The sequence below is a fragment of the Schistocerca cancellata genome, chromosome 1 (assembly GCF_023864275.1).
Source record: "Schistocerca cancellata isolate TAMUIC-IGC-003103 chromosome 1, iqSchCanc2.1, whole genome shotgun sequence".
NCBI lineage: Eukaryota > Metazoa > Arthropoda > Insecta > Orthoptera > Acrididae > Schistocerca > Schistocerca cancellata.
Window position 1 is genome coordinate 1,061,676,935 of NC_064626.1, and position 19,128 is coordinate 1,061,696,062.

At 41.1% G+C, this 19,128-nt stretch overlaps 1 non-coding gene across 1 annotated transcript; it reads left to right on the plus strand.

Moving 5' to 3' along the window:
* Positions 1–6,657: 6,657 nt before the first annotated feature.
* Positions 6,658–6,729, plus strand: Trnat-ugu (transfer RNA threonine (anticodon UGU)). Its single transcript has one exon. It is a non-coding gene; the product is annotated as a tRNA-Thr (tRNA).
* Positions 6,730–19,128: the final 12,399 nt, after the last annotated feature.

The window sequence follows — 19,128 nt, forward strand, 5'->3', positions numbered from 1 at the left end:
GTCTCTTGCTAGATTCCGACAAATGTGCTGGTGGACACATAATGTTTGAGGAGTTACATTACTTGTTTCGGATGGCAGGCGTGTATGTGAAGGGGTTACAATGTGCGTGGTGCATAATACGGCGATACTCCCTTGTGGTGATCAGACTTGCTGGAGTGGAACGTTGACCAAGAGTATATCTGTCCTGAAGTTCCCAGGCAGTCCAACGTCGGGACACTGTCACATCTGAATGCCCACAAATATGTATACACGATTCGAACAACCAGCCAGAGGGAGACTACAATGAGCCCCTCTCAAACTGTCAGATGCTGATAACGCTGTCTCAGACGAGTACGCGTCATCTCCCTGTTCTTCACAGTATTCAGTCAAGATGTGACGCTGTCCATGTTACTTACATTCCCCGCCAGACCTGATAACAATACTACATACAAACATCGCTAATGTACTCTGATGACAGTTCTACGTGTAACAGAGAACTGAAACTCTAATCTTTTACGTACCTATCGATGGTGTGTGTCTGTACGAAGTCACATCGACATCCGACAAAAACATCTGGGTTGTTAATTCGTTTTATCAGGTACGGTGTCTCTTTAGGTCTTCCGTGTTCAATGGTTATCGAAACTAGCTGCCTATATTCAGAAAGCTCTCATCGGATAATGATGAGAATTCTTTATTATTAAGTAATGAATAATCTCCTTTTTTTATTGAGCACTATAATGACAATATGAGCGATAGTGTCAATCATAATACACTGCCCGTCGATGTACGATTTTGGTAAGGGAAAATGATCCATTGTCACATATATCGGAACGAAACCACACTTGTTCTTTAACACGTGTAATCCGCAAGGATGAAATACGTAACTGCTCGTAAAAGTGAAGACTGGAACATTTGTATAAACTTTGTGAAAGTCATTGCTTAGAATTCCGCCTGAAGAACGTCTGAGTATGTGAGTGTCCTACAAAACAATGCCAGTGGACGCCCTGCTGGTGTCAAAAATGGTTCAAATGGCTCTGAGCACTATGGGACTCAACTGCTGTGGTCATAAGTCCCCTAGAACTTAGAACTACTTAAACCTAACTAACCTAAGGACATCACACACATCCATGCCCGAGGCAGGATTCGAACCTGCGACCGTAGCGGTCGTGCGGTTCCAGACTGTAGCGCGTTAACCGCTCGGCCACTTCGGCCGGCTGCTGGTGTCCCATGGACTGTATCCAATACCGCACCGCCACAGACTGGCTCCGAGGAGAGAAGTCTAACGGAATAGACGAGACCAGAAAGAGTTTAGTAAACAAGAAGGCGATGAATGTCACAAGATCTGAAACACTCTTGAAAACTGGCAGGTCAGATGATGAGTTCCTTTCCAGACGAAAGCTGGTGGAGTGCCCGAAACCAGCGAAAGGGTGATTCTCTTTACAACCAATGACAGATACTGAGCGATATAGGTGCACGACAAGCAACATAAAACATATCAATACATCAGCAAAATTAACTGAGTGAAAGAAACTAGCTGGGAAACAAAATTAGATATGTGAATATATACAATGCTTAGAGTCCTATAGCTCGCGTGAATTACTATAGGCACTTCCTTATCAACATTCACTTTCTGATTTCAAACACAGTGAGGATAAATAGAAGTCAATACGCGGAAGCAGTGTAGACGTTACGGCACATAGACATAGCTGTATTAGTAGCGAAGCTTCTTCGTTCTCGCTCTTTCTTTCATCACCTATTTTCCACCACAATATCGTTGTCTTAACATGTTCTCCCAAGTACTGATAGTTAGAATACACGAGACATAATTGTAATTACCCTGGAAATAGCTAATCACACATTAGCAGAGAGCACTGTAGACAGATTCTGATGTAACGTACGACATGCACCAACCTTTCTTCCTCATGAAATTAGTGAATAAATGTCAGAATCATGTTCTTGCACCCATATACAAATCGAAAGGATGTTACATGTGTTTTGACCACAGCAGCTGAAACCACAAGTATTTTATAGCAGAGAAAATTCTACAAGGGATTTTATAGCAGGAACGCGATTCTTCTTCAACGTCATAATCCAATTAGGGCGTTCTTAATTCCTCTGTGTGTACCGTTCTAGTTGTGTTTCGGTAAACTGTGTTTTAAAATCCGCCCCTCAGCATGCCAACATTTTCCATTGTCAAACAATGGACCCTATTTAAACTTGTGCTGTGTGTGTGTGTGTGTGTGTGTGTGTGTGTGTGTGAGTGTGTGTGCGTGTGCGTGTGTGTGTGTGCGACGGGGCGTGGTCGGTCTGTCGTTCCTCGGTCTCCTTACTCTCTCTCAGTCTCTTTCTTCGAACAGTTCACCTACTTCTATATTTCTTCCTTCCGACGTCCCTTCACTCTGCAGTACTAGATACACGCTAGGCAGTGTAAAGCAGCGTTGATGAAACCACTACCTAATACCTACCACACAAATGGTTCAATGGGTCTAAGCACTATGGGACTTATCTGAGGTCATCAGTCCCCTAGAACTTAGAAGTACTTAAACCTAACTAACCTAAGGAAATCACACACATCCATGCCCGAGGCACGACTCGAACCTGCGACCGTAGCAGTCGCGTGGTTCTGGACTAAAGCGCCTAGAACCACTCGGCCAACACGGCCGGTACCTACCACACAGACGCCGCGTAACTCAAGTTGCGAATCAGCTCCTGTAAGTTCATTTCCACAAGTTTTGGGCGGTATGAGAATGCAGTTTAATTGCAGTAAGCATTTGAAAATTCTATTAAAGCCTTTTTATTCATAAGGAAGCACATGAAATGGCTATAAAGTCCGTATTTAATCATGCAAATGCTCTATTATTCTGAGTTTATTCTTCATCCAACATATTTCACAGAATTCCTGCAAGTCCGACCTGGCTAATTTTGCGATCTAACAGTCACTGACCCACCATTATTAGCGAGTTTAACATTCGGTCGTTTCAGTATTCTTCTATGTTAGAAGTGCTCGCCAAAGCATTCCATAAAGAACTCAGAATATGCCACGCAGAATTGTCTCTACGACCAAAAGATCAAACGCTTATAAAACTTCAACTAATTGATTCCGAAATATCATTCTTTCATCAAACTGTTCGTAACTTAAGCCGTTTTAGTTACGACGCTTTCTATCTGAAATGATATAATTAGCTCTTCATTTTACATACTGTTTTCACGGAAACATCTAGCATGTTGTTACCCAGAAGCAGATTAGCGAGAAACTCTCCAGATGCTCCTCTCCTCTCTGCCTGTCTATTATCTGCACGTGTTAACAGCTTAATTCTGATTGGCTATTGATCTGAAAGACCAATCAGAATTATCCTTCCAGATCATTGTCGGGGCAAAACTTGCCTTAGTAAACCACTAATCGGATATATACGCCATTACAATTTCAATTCTTAATATATTGTTTAATAAACTAGAACGAAATGCAAAATATTCAGTAAATTAATAAAGAAACTTATTCCACTTCAGACTTTTATTCCGGCTGCTCTTACAGAAGCAAACACACATCGACACACGCCATCAGCATCGTGGTTGCAACACAATTTTCCCACGGTTCAATTTTATAAGAAAATGACTGAGCACTACGGGACTTAACATCTGAGGTCATCAGTCCCCTAGAACTAAGAACTACTTAAACCTAACTAACCTAAGGACATCACACACCTCCATGCCCGAGACAGGATTCGAACCTGCGACCGTAGCTGTCGGGTGGTTCCAGACTGAAGCGCCTAGAACCGCTCGGCCACACCGGCCGACCAATTTTATAAGGTTTTACGTAAAATGACATAACGTTTTAACATATGTTCCACATACACTCTCTCATTCATTCCCATGCATTTACACAACAACATAATCAGCAAATAATAATTTTGAATGATTTTTTATACTACATAACATAGAGTAATTAAAGTTTTGAAAAGAAAATTCCAATTATGTGATTTTATATACTGCGAGCTTTGTTATGACTTCATATGATAATAAAAGACATTTGGTTATTGTTCCCAACTGTGTTTTGAAACGTAAGTGTCGGTTTTAGGATATTTAAGAAATTTCCTCAATAGCCATAACTATAACAGTTAAAAATCTGAACTTTTTACAAGAACCCTTCCTTAATAACAAAAGATTGCGTACCAATTTTGAAAAAAATCGGCTGATAATTACTATGGTTTATTTAGATTCGTGAGGGGTATGAATTTGCGTACCGACTAAATGTTACTTGAGACCATTCTCACGGCTGGAAAAGGCCGGTTGCGCTGTGAGTCAGAGTGAAGAGAAAACGTAGCCATCCTGAAGCCACCGTGCTACAAGGCTGCGTGCCTTACTGCAGAGAATGTTATCTCATAGTAACTTGCTACGTTACACGTGTGTATGTGTGTGTGTGTGTGTGTGTGTGTGTGTGTGTGTGTGTGTGTGTATGTGTGTGTAGAAGAGAGACAGAGAGAGAGAGAGAGAGAGAGATGGAGAAATGATACGAAATATCGGTTTGCAACTCCTTATCACCTTAAGCGAAGAACTTTAAATCCTAACAGACAAAAAAGTCTTTCTGTTTTCCTATGCAGTGCATTAGCTCTGGTGAACCATACGCTTGTTGTGAAGTGCCACTCTGTTGCTAATATCTAACGAAAATTTTAGTCAGCATTTTTAACAGGCGACTGCCAACAGCATATAAATACTAGGAAGAATGCGTTACACAATACTGTTTTGTAATTGTTATTTATTATGACCGGCGTCGGTCATCGACCGTCATCACGGTACTGCATAAACGACAAAGCTGAAGAAAAAGGCAATGTAACATCATAACAGAGTACAAGATCTAATGTTAAGCAGTTACAAATGAGATTGCACAGACAACTTCAAACACTTGCGAAAAATTACGGTCGCAACAACACATGTCCTCATGTCTTCGTATATGAAGATTAGCTCTGGTGAACCATACGCTTGTTGTAAAGTGCCACTCTGTCGCTAATATCTAACCAAAATTTTAGTCAGCATTTTTAACAGGCGACTGCCAACAGCACATAAATACTAGGAAGAATGCGTTACACAATACTGTTTTGTAATTGTTATTTATTATGACCGGCGTCGGTCATCGACGGTCCTCACGATACTGCATAAACGACAAAGCTGAAGAAAAAGGCAATGTAACATCATAACAGAGTACAAGATCTAATGTTAAGCAGTCACAAATGAGATTGCACAGACAACTTCAAACACTTGCGAAAAATTACGGTCGCAACAACACATGTCCTCATGTCTTCGTATATGAAGATTAACGTGATCATAGTCGAAATGAGTAATACTGTAAGCGTAAGTTTCCAGTATTAAAGCAATGTGGTTCGATCATGGTTAACAAACAGATTGCAAAAAATTGTGCTGAGTATTTCAAACAAAGTTGGAAGGGTTAAAAACTTTACTGAGTGGGAATAAATCGCAAAGAGAGTCCCACCTGGTTCAATTTTGAGTCAGCTCCCTGCCTCAGTGGTATAACTAAACAACCTTCTACTTAACATTCAACAAGCGAAATTGATTTTTTTTTTTCATATGATACTAGTGTTACAGTTAAACCCACTGGAGAGAATCAATAGAAGTGATTTGAAATGATATTTTCCCAAGAATTATTAAATGGTTTACAGAAAATGGACTCCCCTTATAATTTGATGAAAAAGAGAAGAAAAACAATCTATATTTAGTTCTGTACAACAAATAGTTGTACAGAACTGTGTATGAGCACATAAGCAAAAGTCAGTAAATAGGGTGGAATGCTCCACATTTTTGGGTTTACTTATTGATGAAAGCTTGTCAAACAATTAAATTCAGCTGCTTTTGTTCTCGCATGATTGCTAACCTCGGAAAAAAATAAATTATCTTCATGATATTTTTGCCTATTTCTACTCAGTAATATCGTATGGAACAATTCAGTGACGTAACTTAACCCTTGGAACGGGGTTAGGGTTGATCTGGGGAGGAGACCAAACCGCGAGGCCGTCGGTCTCGTCGAATTAGGGAAGCATGGAGAAGGACGTCAGCCGTGTCCTTTCAAAGCAACCATACCAGCATTCTCCTGGCGTCATTTAGGGAAATCAGGGGAAACCTAAATCAGGATGACCGGACGCGGGGTTGAACTGTCGTCCTCCCAAATTCGAGTCTAGTGTGTTGACCATTCGGTACCCCTTGGAACGAAAGTATTGATTGCGCAAAAGGGAGCAGTAAGAATATTATGTTGGGTCACCCACGCACGTCATGTAGTTATCTCTTCAAGGAGCTATGCAGTTTAACTGCGCCATCACAATACACATAATCACTAGTGAAACTCGTCATAAAAGTTCATCAAAATTTTAGAAGAACAGTGATGTCCATCAATACAATACCAGAGGAAAAAAGGCGACAGTGGCTCAGAGAAGAGTTCAATAAGCAGCAAAAAAATATTTTGTTGTATGTATGCAGGCTGAAGCGACGAATGACAATTTGTATAAAGGCCCGTCTCATTCGATATTGAGGTGCTATTCCAGTGCAGCTGGAGGGTCTCTGCAATACTGTTGAAGTTTAGTGGGGTAACAAGTGGACTGAGTTGTGGATGGAAATCTGGGCGGAGGAAGGTAGCGACCTGGGGTAATCCGTGAAAATGTGCAAAGCCACGGTGCCAGGGTGGCGTAGTGGTTAGCCCAACTGCCTTGTGAGCAGGAGGCCCAGGTTCGAATCCCGGCCTTGATACAAATTCCTTTCGTCGCTTCAATCTGCATATATACGTCATATATGTCTGAGATCTGAAAAGTCTCTGGAACCACATCTCTGGAACCATATACTTGTATTTGAGAAAACACTTTGATCATTCGCCCAATACTATAAAATGCCTAGCAGGTAGCAAAGCAAGTTTTAAATCCAACATAAAATCATTTCTCCTGGACAATTTACTGTATTCCACTGACGAATTTCTACTTAAAAGCTGTTAGTCGGTAAAAAAAAGTAGAACTAAAACGATAATGTACTCTTTAATTTTAATGCTAATCACGTATACACATCCTGTAAACTGACTCATTCCACATCATTTCGACAAAAGAATCGTTCTAATTACCTATGGAACATGTAACTAACTAGCATATTTGCGGCTTACGAAGCGGTTAGATCTGAAGACAATACGTATATGCCCCTGAAACCAGTCACTATTTGCTGCTGTACTACGACTGTACTTGACAATAAATATGCACTTTACAGCAACTTCTCATTAAGTTAGCAAACTGGACCGCATTCGGGAAGTCGATGGTTCCAGTTCTAATTTTTCCGTGATTTTCCTAAATAGCTCCAGGCAAATACCGGGATGGTTCCTTCGGAAAGGCACGGCCGAATTCCTTCCCCATCATTGGCACGTTCCGAGCTTGAGCTCCGTCTCTAATGACATTGATGTTGACGGGACGTTAAACCCAATCATTCTTCCTTCCTTTCTTGCTTCTGTAGATTCTGACACCAGCGCAAAATGACGTAGCCTACTTGAAACGTTGCTAGTTTTGTCATTACATCGCTTAGCCACAGTTTGCAGGCTAACACCCATGCTGTTTGTCGAGTATACGGTGCATGAATGGCATAAACAGATGTGGCTGTAGTTTCAGGCTGTAGCTTGGTAAACTGGAAGTAAAAGATATAAAGCGAGAGAATATGAGGAAATTTTCAAAAATTGAGGAACATTGCTGAAACTTCTTCATTTAAATTTTTTCTACATTTGTTTGTAGTTTACGAGGATTGCCCAGAAAGTAATGCACCGCCTTTTTTATCAACAATTCATTATTGAACATAATGAAAGTTACACACACGAAAGAATGATGTTATATATCTAGACACCCTATTTTTTCAAGTAATCTCCTTCCCGTTTTATGGCCTTCCTCCAACGCCCTGTCGGTACCAATACGTGCTCTGGTGGCGGAGACGGTGCTTCATTGTGTGAATCACCTCCTAAACGCCCTCAAAATGTCTTTTACGAATGGCATCCTTTAATGTCCCAAACAAATGGAAGTCCGAGGGGGCTAGGTCAGGGCTGTAGAGTGGAAGGGGTAACACTGTCCAACCCAGTTTTGCGAACTGTTCAGCAGTCCTCAGACTTGTGTGAGGCCGAGCGTTATTGTGTTGCAGCAAAACATCTCCTGGGTTGCTGTGGTGCCAAAGTCGCCGGAAGAGCGTCTTGAGTTTTGTTAATGTGGTACCGTCTCTTAGCATCACATCAATGAGAATCACACCTCCACAGTCCCAGAACTTGATGATCATGATCATTCCATCGACTGTCGTTTTGTTTCGGTCTCAAAATGGTAAACCCATGTGTCATCACCTTTCACAATCCGGGACAAGAAGGTAACCCATTCAGCTTCAGAACGTTACAACAAATCAAGTCAAACTTTTATTTTGTGCGATTTGTGATCCACCGTTAGACACCGCGGGACCCATCGTGCACACACTTTTGAATATCCATGAATGCGGCTAATTGCATCCGCACTTCCTTTGCTGATTGACAGATGCAGCACCAACTGCCGACTCGCAATGCATCTGACCTCGCGAATGATAACGCCAGCTCGCTGTAACATATCATGTGTGACAGCCGTCGATGGTCCCCGCGACCCCTGTAAACCGTGGAGCACCGCCGAACCTTCTTCTGATGACAAAAATGTTCAAATGTGTGTGAAATCTTATGGGAATTAATTGTTAAGGTCATCAGTCTCCAAACGTACACACTACTTAACCTAAATTATCCTAAGGACAAACACACACACACCCATGCCCGAGGGAGGACTCGAACCTCCGCCGGGACCAGCCGCACAGTCCATGAGTACAGCGCCTAAGACCGCTCGGCTAATCCCCCGCGGCTTTCTGATGACCTCACCTCCCGTGCTCAGCAGGTAACTGTACTTCTGTCGACAGCAGATGCTCCTTAGACCTTGCACAAGTGTTTCTGAATATTCCCCACAGTTTCTTTCTCTTCAGCGAGAAATTCTATGACGGCACTTTGCTTGTAAACTACATCACCTACACAAGTCATTTTGAAACTGTCCTGCAGTTACGCTGTTTGTCAGAAATGACGCAAACTTGGCGCGCTCACTCAGGAGACTTCAAGTAATACATACGTAACGTTTCGCATTCGTAGCATTGTTTTCGGCTGAGAAAAAAAAATGCGGTGCTTTTACTTTCTGAGCAACCCTCGTATGTTGGTGACTTGGTCTAACATAGCCGTTCATCTTCAAAGCAGACCTGCACCAAAAGTGCTTATCAAAGCAAAATTCCACTGACTTGCTTTGCTGACGTCCACACAACACACAGCCATTCATCAGATAGGCCTACGGAGTGTTCTTATTACATGCGCGACACATTCATTTGGTGAAATTGTACTGAATAAATAAATAATTATAAAATGGAAGTTTCTGGTCCTCCAGAAACAAAATGTTACAACCGCATAAATAATGAAGCTGTTTACTTTATGTACTGTATCAGAATGATTTCATCCGTTATCTCCACTGTCAACAACTCTTTCTTTCTGAGTTTCATTGGTTCATTTATTTTTGATTTTCTTTGTTGTTGAAATTTGCGAAAAAGTATTAGTCAGTTACTTTTTATTTTCCTTGTTACTGAAACTTTTTTAAAAGTATTAGTTAATTTGCGTTATCCTGTTCTTTTCACAAGGGCAAAGTCCATTGAGCAACATTTTGTTTTTATATGTTTCTATAACGTTATTTGCTGCATCTTAATACTCCATCTGTGTTCGATCTCATAAATGTTCTATTTTATTTTAATATCTACAGCAACCAGCCAATATATGTAATTTTATTAGAACAAATAAGCCCTCGGTCACAAATATTAAGTCAAAATTGACCAGGTTTCGACGCTTGTATGAGCATCGTCTTCAGAATTAGACTAACTGTTGTAAAACGTATTAAGTGTCTAATACATTAATAAAATTAAAGTTTGTACTGACTGGAAAAAGATGCAGCACTTACAAGTCACATATTAAAAAAGATCTAAGCCGGAAAGGCGACGTCATGAATAGTTGTAAGTAAGATATCGAGCCGCTAATGGTTGCTCGTCCTTTGGTGAACAAGGGTTGCAACAAACTTAAATTTTATTAATGTATTATATACTTAATATGTTTTAGAACAGTTAGCCTAAATCTGAAGACGACGCTCATAGTAGTGTCGAAACCTGGTCAATTTTGACTTAATATTTGTGACCTAGGGCTTATTTGTTCTAATATAGTTCTGACACGGTCACTGAACCTTAGCAGCTATGTTTAAAGTTTTATGTAATTTTATTTAGACTATTATGCGTTTCGGGCATTCGCCCATCTTCAGTTAGCGTAAATACTAATGTCTTCAGTCAGTACATGGTTACAAAGTGGACAGAAAATTGGATGAAGCAGCTGCCTTCCTATTCTGCTTGTTGTTATTCCGACTTTCACTATCACGGATGTGTCACAAACACTTTTTTGCTTCTTCTTTGTACAAAACCAGCCCAGTATACGTGATGATCACGACAATTTTTTCATAGGATTTTTTTAATCTTTATTTTCCTGTTCTTTCTGTTATCACTACACTGACAGCAGCAAAACGTTCATCTGCATACAAAGAGCTTGGCCTTAAATTTAATACTGTGTGATGTCCCATTGTTTCCATCACTGACGTTTGCTTTCATTGTTTCTCTTTGACGAATCCCACCTGAAGTTGCTAAGTGGACTAATTCAGTTGGATTATCAAGGAAAACGATTTGAGACGAGTAAGATATATATCTACTTATGTTGAACGATTATGTCGAAGAAGAATTCCAAGTGGAAAAAGGAATATGTACTGTAATTTGTATTTGCAGACTACATGTCTTTCCTGGGCCTGAGTAGGTAAGATCTATGAAAGTTGAATGACAGTTTCACAGAACATTCTTTAAAATGAAAGATAACACAAAAATTATCAATATTACAGAAAATTAATAATAATGACCAGCTAGAGAATATAATTAGTGATCCCACTGAAAAAATGCTGGTAGTGGTAACAGAAAGAACGGGAAAATGAAAATTAAAAAAATTCTCTGAAAAAATCGTCAACAACATCAAGTACAGCGGCTGTTTTCGTACAAAATAGAAACAAGAAAGTGTTTGTGCCACATCCATAAGCGAAAAAGTCGGAATAACAACAAGTCGAAGCATATTAGTAATGTTGAGTGGTACTTAAGTAAATAAATTAGTGAAATCAAAGTGAACTAGAAATTAGAATATAAATGGAAAACTTGGTTTAGTTTGGAGAGTTACATACTGGCTCACAGCGGGCCGAACAGCAGAGACAATGACCGTGAAGTCAGCAAGTTCCACATAAGCGGGCGCTGTCGATTCAGCCGTCAGGGCATCGCCCGACCGGCTCACGTGTTTCTCAGTGGTCGCATGTGAGCAAAAGGCCCTCACCTACATCCCAAGAGCCAATGACCGACGTTAAGAAGATTCTTCGAGAAGCTTTTCAACGTGACAGAAGAGGCAATGACCGGCTCACGTGTTTCTCAGTTGTCGTATGTGAGCAAAGGCCCTCGCCTACATTCCAAGAGCCAATGACCGACGTTAAGAAGAATCTTCGAGAATCTTTTCAACGTGACAGAAGAGGCAATGGCCGTGAAGTCGTTCACCTCCAGTAAACTGAAGTGAATAAATACGCGAGACGCAGTGGGCCCGGTAGATGTAGATGAAGACGAGAGGAAGACGAAGGCGAAGACGGAGACGAAGACGGAGACGAGCGACGAAGAAGACGAAGAAGAAGCGTAGCAGTTGTTTTAAGTTAGTTTCGGTGCTGAAGATCGTCAGGCAAGAAGAGACTACATCATGCACAGACGCACCGAGTCCGCCGCTGTAATAGAATAGCTAATAATGAGATGAATGTAACCGGCGATAGTAACGTGGGTGACAAATGTCCCTGTACTGCATAGTGGATGGCTTCCTTTAATTCCTCCGCTGCTAGCCGTGCATCTGTCACTTGATCAGTGAGTAGCCGAAGCGATCTTACTACTGCAAGTTTCTTATCCACAATATCGAGCCTTGTTTGTATGACTTTTAGGTCTTTATTCAGTGTAGCAGTAGTAGCTTGAAGATAATCGTTTAATTCTTGGGTGAGGTTCCTGATGACCTTGGTATTAGTAAAAACTGTTTGCTCCAATCCGTTTAATCTTGTCGTGTGCCATTCTATAGTACCTTTATTTAATTCCGCGGTACTCTCTATGTTCTGTAATGAATTATTTAGCTGAGTAATATCTTCGTTATCCGCTGTACCGAAAATGGTCTTTAGTAGTTTACCGCCTGCGTCCACCCATCCACGTTTAGCTCGTTTAACGGTCTGCGGAAGTATATCTTGTAACTGACGCAACTGTTCTCTCAACTGTTCGTATGAGTAGTGTAATGTTTTAAATTCACTGGATATTTCTTCAAAAATCTCTGGTGAACTTGCCCTTTCATGTAGCGTATCAAATTCTAATTCAAGGTTCTTAAGTTCATTACGTAAGGCCCATAAATTATACTCTAATGAAATAGTCCACTTGTGATTGGTCAAAATTACAGTACCCTGTTTTACAAAAATTACACCACTCATCAACTGGTTGATCTGTAATCCGTTGCTCGTATTAGTCAATAATGCAATTATGATGAGCAGTACAGTCACAATGTAGTTGTCCATTATGCTAGAGGCGTTACCTGAAAAAGCAAACAACATGGTTATGGACCTACCAACCTAGTAAAAACAAAAATAAAGAAAAGAAGGAATACATTGTTAACTACAAGATCTACATGTTTCTACGTTCAACTTTTTTTTTTCTTAAAAAATAAACCATTATCATTTATTAATTATTTACATATGTATACTATCCACAGTCTACTGAGATTCCACTAGGACATTCGCAGTCTTGGTCGAAGATTGTACTCGTATGGTGGCATGTCTGTATGTTGTGCTGGCGTGGCCACTCTTTTTCCTCTTCGTGAACTTCCTCCACCCTTCGGAAAAGCAGACACTACTGTTGAAGGAATTACATCTGGAGCGCCCTTAAAAGGTTTTAAACGACTTACATGCACAACAGTAGTTCTGGTGGGCAGTTGCAATTTAACGTTGACTGGTGACGTGATCTCAATAATTTGATAAGGACCTCTGTAGTTTGTTACAAATTTCTTTGTTTTTCCTTTCGCAACGTATGGAGCTGAAAGCATAACCCACTGACCGATTTTGTAATTTGGATATTTAGCTTGGGCATTACCTAATCTTTCCTGTCGTTCCAAAGCCTTTGTATTAGATTTTTGAACCTTTTTCCATACATCTTTCATCATTCGACTGAAATCTCTTACTGTTTCTCCGACTTTTCCGTTTTTCTGCCTGATTACATCAAAAGGGGACGGCATTTTTCTCCCATAAACCACTTCATAAGGTGACATGCCAGTTGCTTCATGCGTTTTGGCGTTGTATACCGACACGATTATTGGTAAATACGTATCCCAATTAGAATGTTGTTCGTTAATATAATAACTAAGCATCTTGCCAATTGTCCGATGAACTCTTTCTGTGCGTCCGTTGCACTGAGGGTGTAACGGAGTTGTGCGTAATTTGCGTATTTTTAGTAAGTGGCATAGCTGTTTCATTAGTTCAGACATAAAATTAGATCCCTGATCTGTGATAATAGCTTCAGGTACGCCAAATTTAAGTATCCAGTTGTTAACTAAAGCTTGGGCAACTGTATTTGCTTGCTGATCTGGGAGACTCACCATAGCTAGATAGCGTGAAAAGTGATCTATAATTGTAAGAACATACTTATTACCAGCAGGTGTTTTATGAAATGGCCCGTAGAGATCCACTCCGCAGATTTGAAATGGACATGAAGCCTCGGGGAGCCTCTGTAAGGGTATTTTTGAACGAGAAAGTTCAGCTCGTTGTGCGCACGCAATGCAATTGCGAACGTACTGCACAACATCCTGCTTTCTGGTTTGCCACCAAAATCGCTCTGCTACACGTCTTTCGGTTGTCCGCTGTCCACCGTGTCCTGCAAGGATATGATCGTGGGCCTCTGCCATTATTTCTTGTCTAAGGTGTTGGGGAACAACAATTCGCGGTCCAAGTTTTGTTTTACGGCATAATACACCATCTTCAAAGCAAAATTGTTTTTGAGATGCGTATTTTTTGCAATCTGTATCCTCATCTTGTGCCTTTCTCCAGTCCTCAGTATCTCGGCCTGTTGCTTCCAAAAGTGCTATTTTCCGACTTAGACAATCTGCATTCGTGTGTTTTTTGCCTGGTTTGTGGATAACTTCGAAATCCATTTCGGAAAGACATAGGGCCCAACGCGTGAGACGACTAGATGGATCCTTTAACCCAAGCAACCATTTTAAAGCTGCGTGGTCGGTAATAACCTTGAATTTCCTACCATACAAGTAGCATTTAAAGTATTTGATGCCATAAATAACACTTAACAATTCTTTCTCTGTTGTGGAATAATTTCTTTCTGCTGTTGTTAGTTGTCTCGAAGCGTAGGCTATGGGGTGTTCCGCGCCATTAATATTCTGACTCAAAACAACTCCTACTGAATGACCACTTGCGTCACAGGATAAAATAAATTCTTTGTTATAATCTGGGTAGGCTAATACTGGACTGTGTGTTAACTTATCTTTAAGGGTTTGAAATGCTGATTCACAATCTTCAGACCAATGAAATTTTGCACCCTTTTTCAATAATTGGGTTAAGGGTCGGGCAATTTCAGCAAAATTTTGAACATATTTTCGGTAATACGATGCGAGACCAATGAAACTTTGTACTTCCTTAACGCGTTGTGGTGTTGGGAAGTCCTTAACTGCCGAAATTAATCGAGGATCTGTTCTAATTCCTTTTTCACTAATGACATGCCCTAGGTATGTAACCTCTGTCAATGCAAAACTACATTTTTCCATATTTAATGTTAATTTAGCTTTTCTAAGTCTCTGAAAAACATTACGCAGACGCACAGCATGTTCATTAATGTCTTTGGAGAATACAATAATATCGTCTAGATATACACAACATTGCTGAGTTTTTAGTCCTCGCAATACTCCATCGAGTAGTCTTTGAAAAGTTGCTGGTGCATTTTTCAAACCGAAAGGCATTCTTTTAAATTGCCAGTGGCCTCCAGGGGTAGAAAATGCTGTTTTATGCCTATCTTCAGGTGCAACTTCCAATTGATGATATCCGCTACGTAAATCGATTGTTGAAAAGTATTTACTGTTACCTAAACTGTCAATGATATCTGTAATGTTTGGAAGAGGATAAACATCTGAGATAGTTTGTTTGTTAAGGTGTCTGTAGTCACAACAAAATCTATATCGTTTCGTACCGTCGGGAGACTTCTTTGGAATAATTACAATATTTGAATTATAAGGCGAATCAGAATATTCTATGATTCCATCTTTTAGATGCTGTTCTAAAAATTCATCCAGTACTGGCTGTAAGTGATGCGCAACTCTATAAGGCTTTCTATAAACTGGGGGGCTATTTCCTGTTGGGATCCTATGCTGTGTGATATCTGTTGCTGGCAGTGGACCTTCTGCATTAAATAAATCTTGAAACTCAACTAAAACTGCTTCTATCGTGTCTCTATCCTTTCCTTGCAAATGCTCAATCTTCTGGCGTAATGCGGTTTTATAGGCGTCTGGTTTCTGACCATCATTAATATCTGACCAAATAAAATCTTCTTCTTCAAAAGTACTGACTGTAGCTACTAATATTCCCTTATGCAACTCTTTGTCCTCCACTCCGAAATTGTCAATATGTACCGGTACTTTTCTTTCTCCCTCAACGTCTTGAACCCGTACAACACTTCTACGTACAAAACAATGTGATACATCTAATTCCTCATTTTCCTCCAGTGGCTCTATTAGACATATTGTATCTGCAGGTACCTCGGGGTCAACGGTCATCCAGAGAAGTTTTCCTGAGCCAGATGGTATCTGATCCCGCGAATCAACCTTCAAGGACGTTGCACGCAGTGTAGTTGATTTCGCCTTCCGGTTAGGGAAATCTTGCGGCAGTGGGCCCTTTGCAGCGGTGTCACCTAGCTGAAATACTATTCCGCTAAGTTCTACAGTTTGCTGTCTGAGGTCAATTTTAGCGTGATGTTTATTCAGGAAATCCAACCCTAGGATCGCGTCGTACCCGTCAGTTATCTTTGTTACCACTTCTACATCTTCTTGAAATTGTACACCGTGAATATAGAAAATCAATGATGTACATCCTAATGACTTCACTGTACCTCCTCCTACTCCACTCAATCTATACCTTGGAGGGTCATATTTCTTTTCTCCAATACATTCATTACTCACTATTGATGCGTTTGCGCCTGTATCCACCAGTATCCTTACCTCTTTATCCCGTATGGTAGCAGATAACCAGCATTCCGCCTTCACATTCGCCTTAATGGCATGAAATTTTATTGGGAACGCCTGGCGGCGGCTCCGACATTCCCGTTTGAGTTTAACTGATTTCTATTTCCAAAAACTTTCTTAGACCTGCATTCCTTGAATGTGTGACCTATTCTTTGACAATTAGTGCATTTAGGTTGTCTGCAGTTTTTTGCTATATGGCCCTGTCGATTGCACCTAAAACATCGTACTCCTGCTGAAAATACATTTCGCTTCTCCTTGTATCTGGTGGCAATGTCAATTTCTTCAAAAGCTGTCGCCACAGATACAGCTTCTGCTAAATTCTTAGGAAACTCTGCCCTGACACGACGGGACGTTTCAGGAGGTAACCCACGTAAAAATGTATCTAGAGCTCTATCTTCTGCTTCTTGTAAAATAACTTTATTTGCTTCATCACTAGTTGTCAACTGATAGGTGTTAATATTAACTTTTCTAATCCTATCTACAAAGCTTTCTAATGACTCGTTTTGCCTCTGAGTGATAGTGTTTAACTGTTCCCTATAAAATCTACAGCTGTTCTGTTTTTGAAAACGTTTAAGTAATCCTTTCATCAATTCCTCAAATGTTGGAGCATTCCGTAATTCTTCATGGTATAATACGTGTGCTTTAGCCTCTCCTAGCAATCTTAACTTTGTCATTTGTAAGAGCTGTTCATCTGACCATGATCCTAACTTTGCAGCTGCTACTAAATCATCAAAAAAGGCTGTTATGTCTTCGCCAGGTTTACCTGAAAAAGGAGTTACCAAGGCTGCTGCTGAGGAATCTAGGGTAGGAGGGACTGAACTGGTTTGCCTAACCTCACACAACTGTTTGAATAATGCATTATTATCATTTTTAAGCTGTGCTATTTGATTAACTAAGCTCTGAATAGCTTCATCAGTAGAAACCCCTTGTGGTGCTGACTCTGACTTTGTACGATTTCGTGTCATCATTTTATAAACTGTTAGTTACACAATCTTACCACACTGAATTAAAAAGATGTTTAAAAATTTTCGACAAACTCTTAAAATCATGAGAGAATATACACTTCTAAAGAAAGAAAATATTACGACTGCTATGCAAACCTCTATCCTTTCACACATTAAACAATACTAACTGTGGACCGTTAGTGACTGTCATTCACACCTCATATTGAGCCAAGGGGTTTTCTCTGACACCAAATGTAACAACTACTACGGCTTCTGACATCAAATGTAACAGTTGTGGTTACTAAATGTGACACTTCTGTCACTCGATGTAACTGGGTTTTCTCTTTTGATGCTGTCAATTGTCAGGATGAGCATTCTCAAGCATTCTGTCAGGGTGAAAATATTAAATAAATAAACTTTTCTCTCTTACAAAATGTGGGCAGGGTGGGTTCTTCCTTGGCTCGGGTATGAGGTCGAATGAAACATCATTTTTACAAAAGATAACTTTTATTGAAAGTTTCGTACAGCTGTTATCTTACTGGACGTTCTGGTTCGGAGAGCGGCAGCCGTGTCGTTTGCGTAGCCTTCTGCTGCGGCAGCGGCGGCGGCGGCGGCGGCGGCGGCGTCTGATTACGCGTAGCGGTGTGTATCTCGTGTCGCCATCTCGCCCAGCTGACCGGAGACGCGCAGCGCGAGGTGGCCTGTTTAATTATTGCGAGCGGCGTCGTGCATCGGATGGTGATACCTTGAATGTGGCGTCCCAGTGTTTCTCTTCTCTAAGCGGCCGCGTGTGTTGTGCGTCGACCAGCGGAGCGGCGCGGCGGGGGAAGGCCAGTGTCCCGGACTCGAACCACGGACTCCCGCTTGCCAGTCTTCGGCTGTCAGGTCTTCATCCCAGATCACAGGTGACTGCTGATGTGAGGCCGTCTCCTTCCCGTCCTCACGAGTCACCCGGGTATGTAAAATCAGACTTCAAAATACCTTTTAACTTCTTCTTCTGGCACTGAGGCTGCTGCTTGCTATTCTATTACAGCGGCGGACTCGGTGCGTCTGTGCATGATGTAGTCTCTTCTTGCCTGACGATCTTCAGCACCGAAACTAACTTAAAACAACTGCTACGCTTCTTCTTCGTCTTCTTCGTCGCTCGTCTCCGTCTTCGTCTCCGTCTTCGCCTTCGTCTTCCTCTCGTCTTCATCTACATCTACCGGGCCCACTGCGTCTCGCGTATTTATTCACTTCAGTTTACTGGAGGTGAACGACTTCACGGCCATTGCCTCTTCTGTCACGTTGAAAAGATTCTCGAAGATTCTTCTTAACGTCGGTCATTGGCTCTTGGAATGTAGGCGAGGGCCTTTGCTCACATACGACAACTGAGAAACACGTGAGCCGGTCATTGCCTCTTCTGTCACGTTGAAAAGCTTCTCGAAGAATCTTCTTAACGTCGGTCATTGGCTCTTGGGATGTAGGTGAGGGCCTTTTGCTCACATGCGACCACTGAGAAACACGTGAGCCGGTCGGGCGATGCCCTGACGGCTGAATCGACAGCGCCCGCTTATGTGGAACTTGCTGACTTCACGGTCATTGTCTCTGCTGTTCGGCCCGCTGTGAGCCAGTATGTAACTCTCCAAACTAAACCAAGTTTTCCATTTATATTCTAATTTCTAGTTCACTTTGATTTCACTAATTTATTTACTTAAGTACCACTCAACAGTAATAACTGAAAAGATGAAAGATGAACTACGAAGGTACTGGAAAGCTGAGCGCAAAAACAAATGGTTG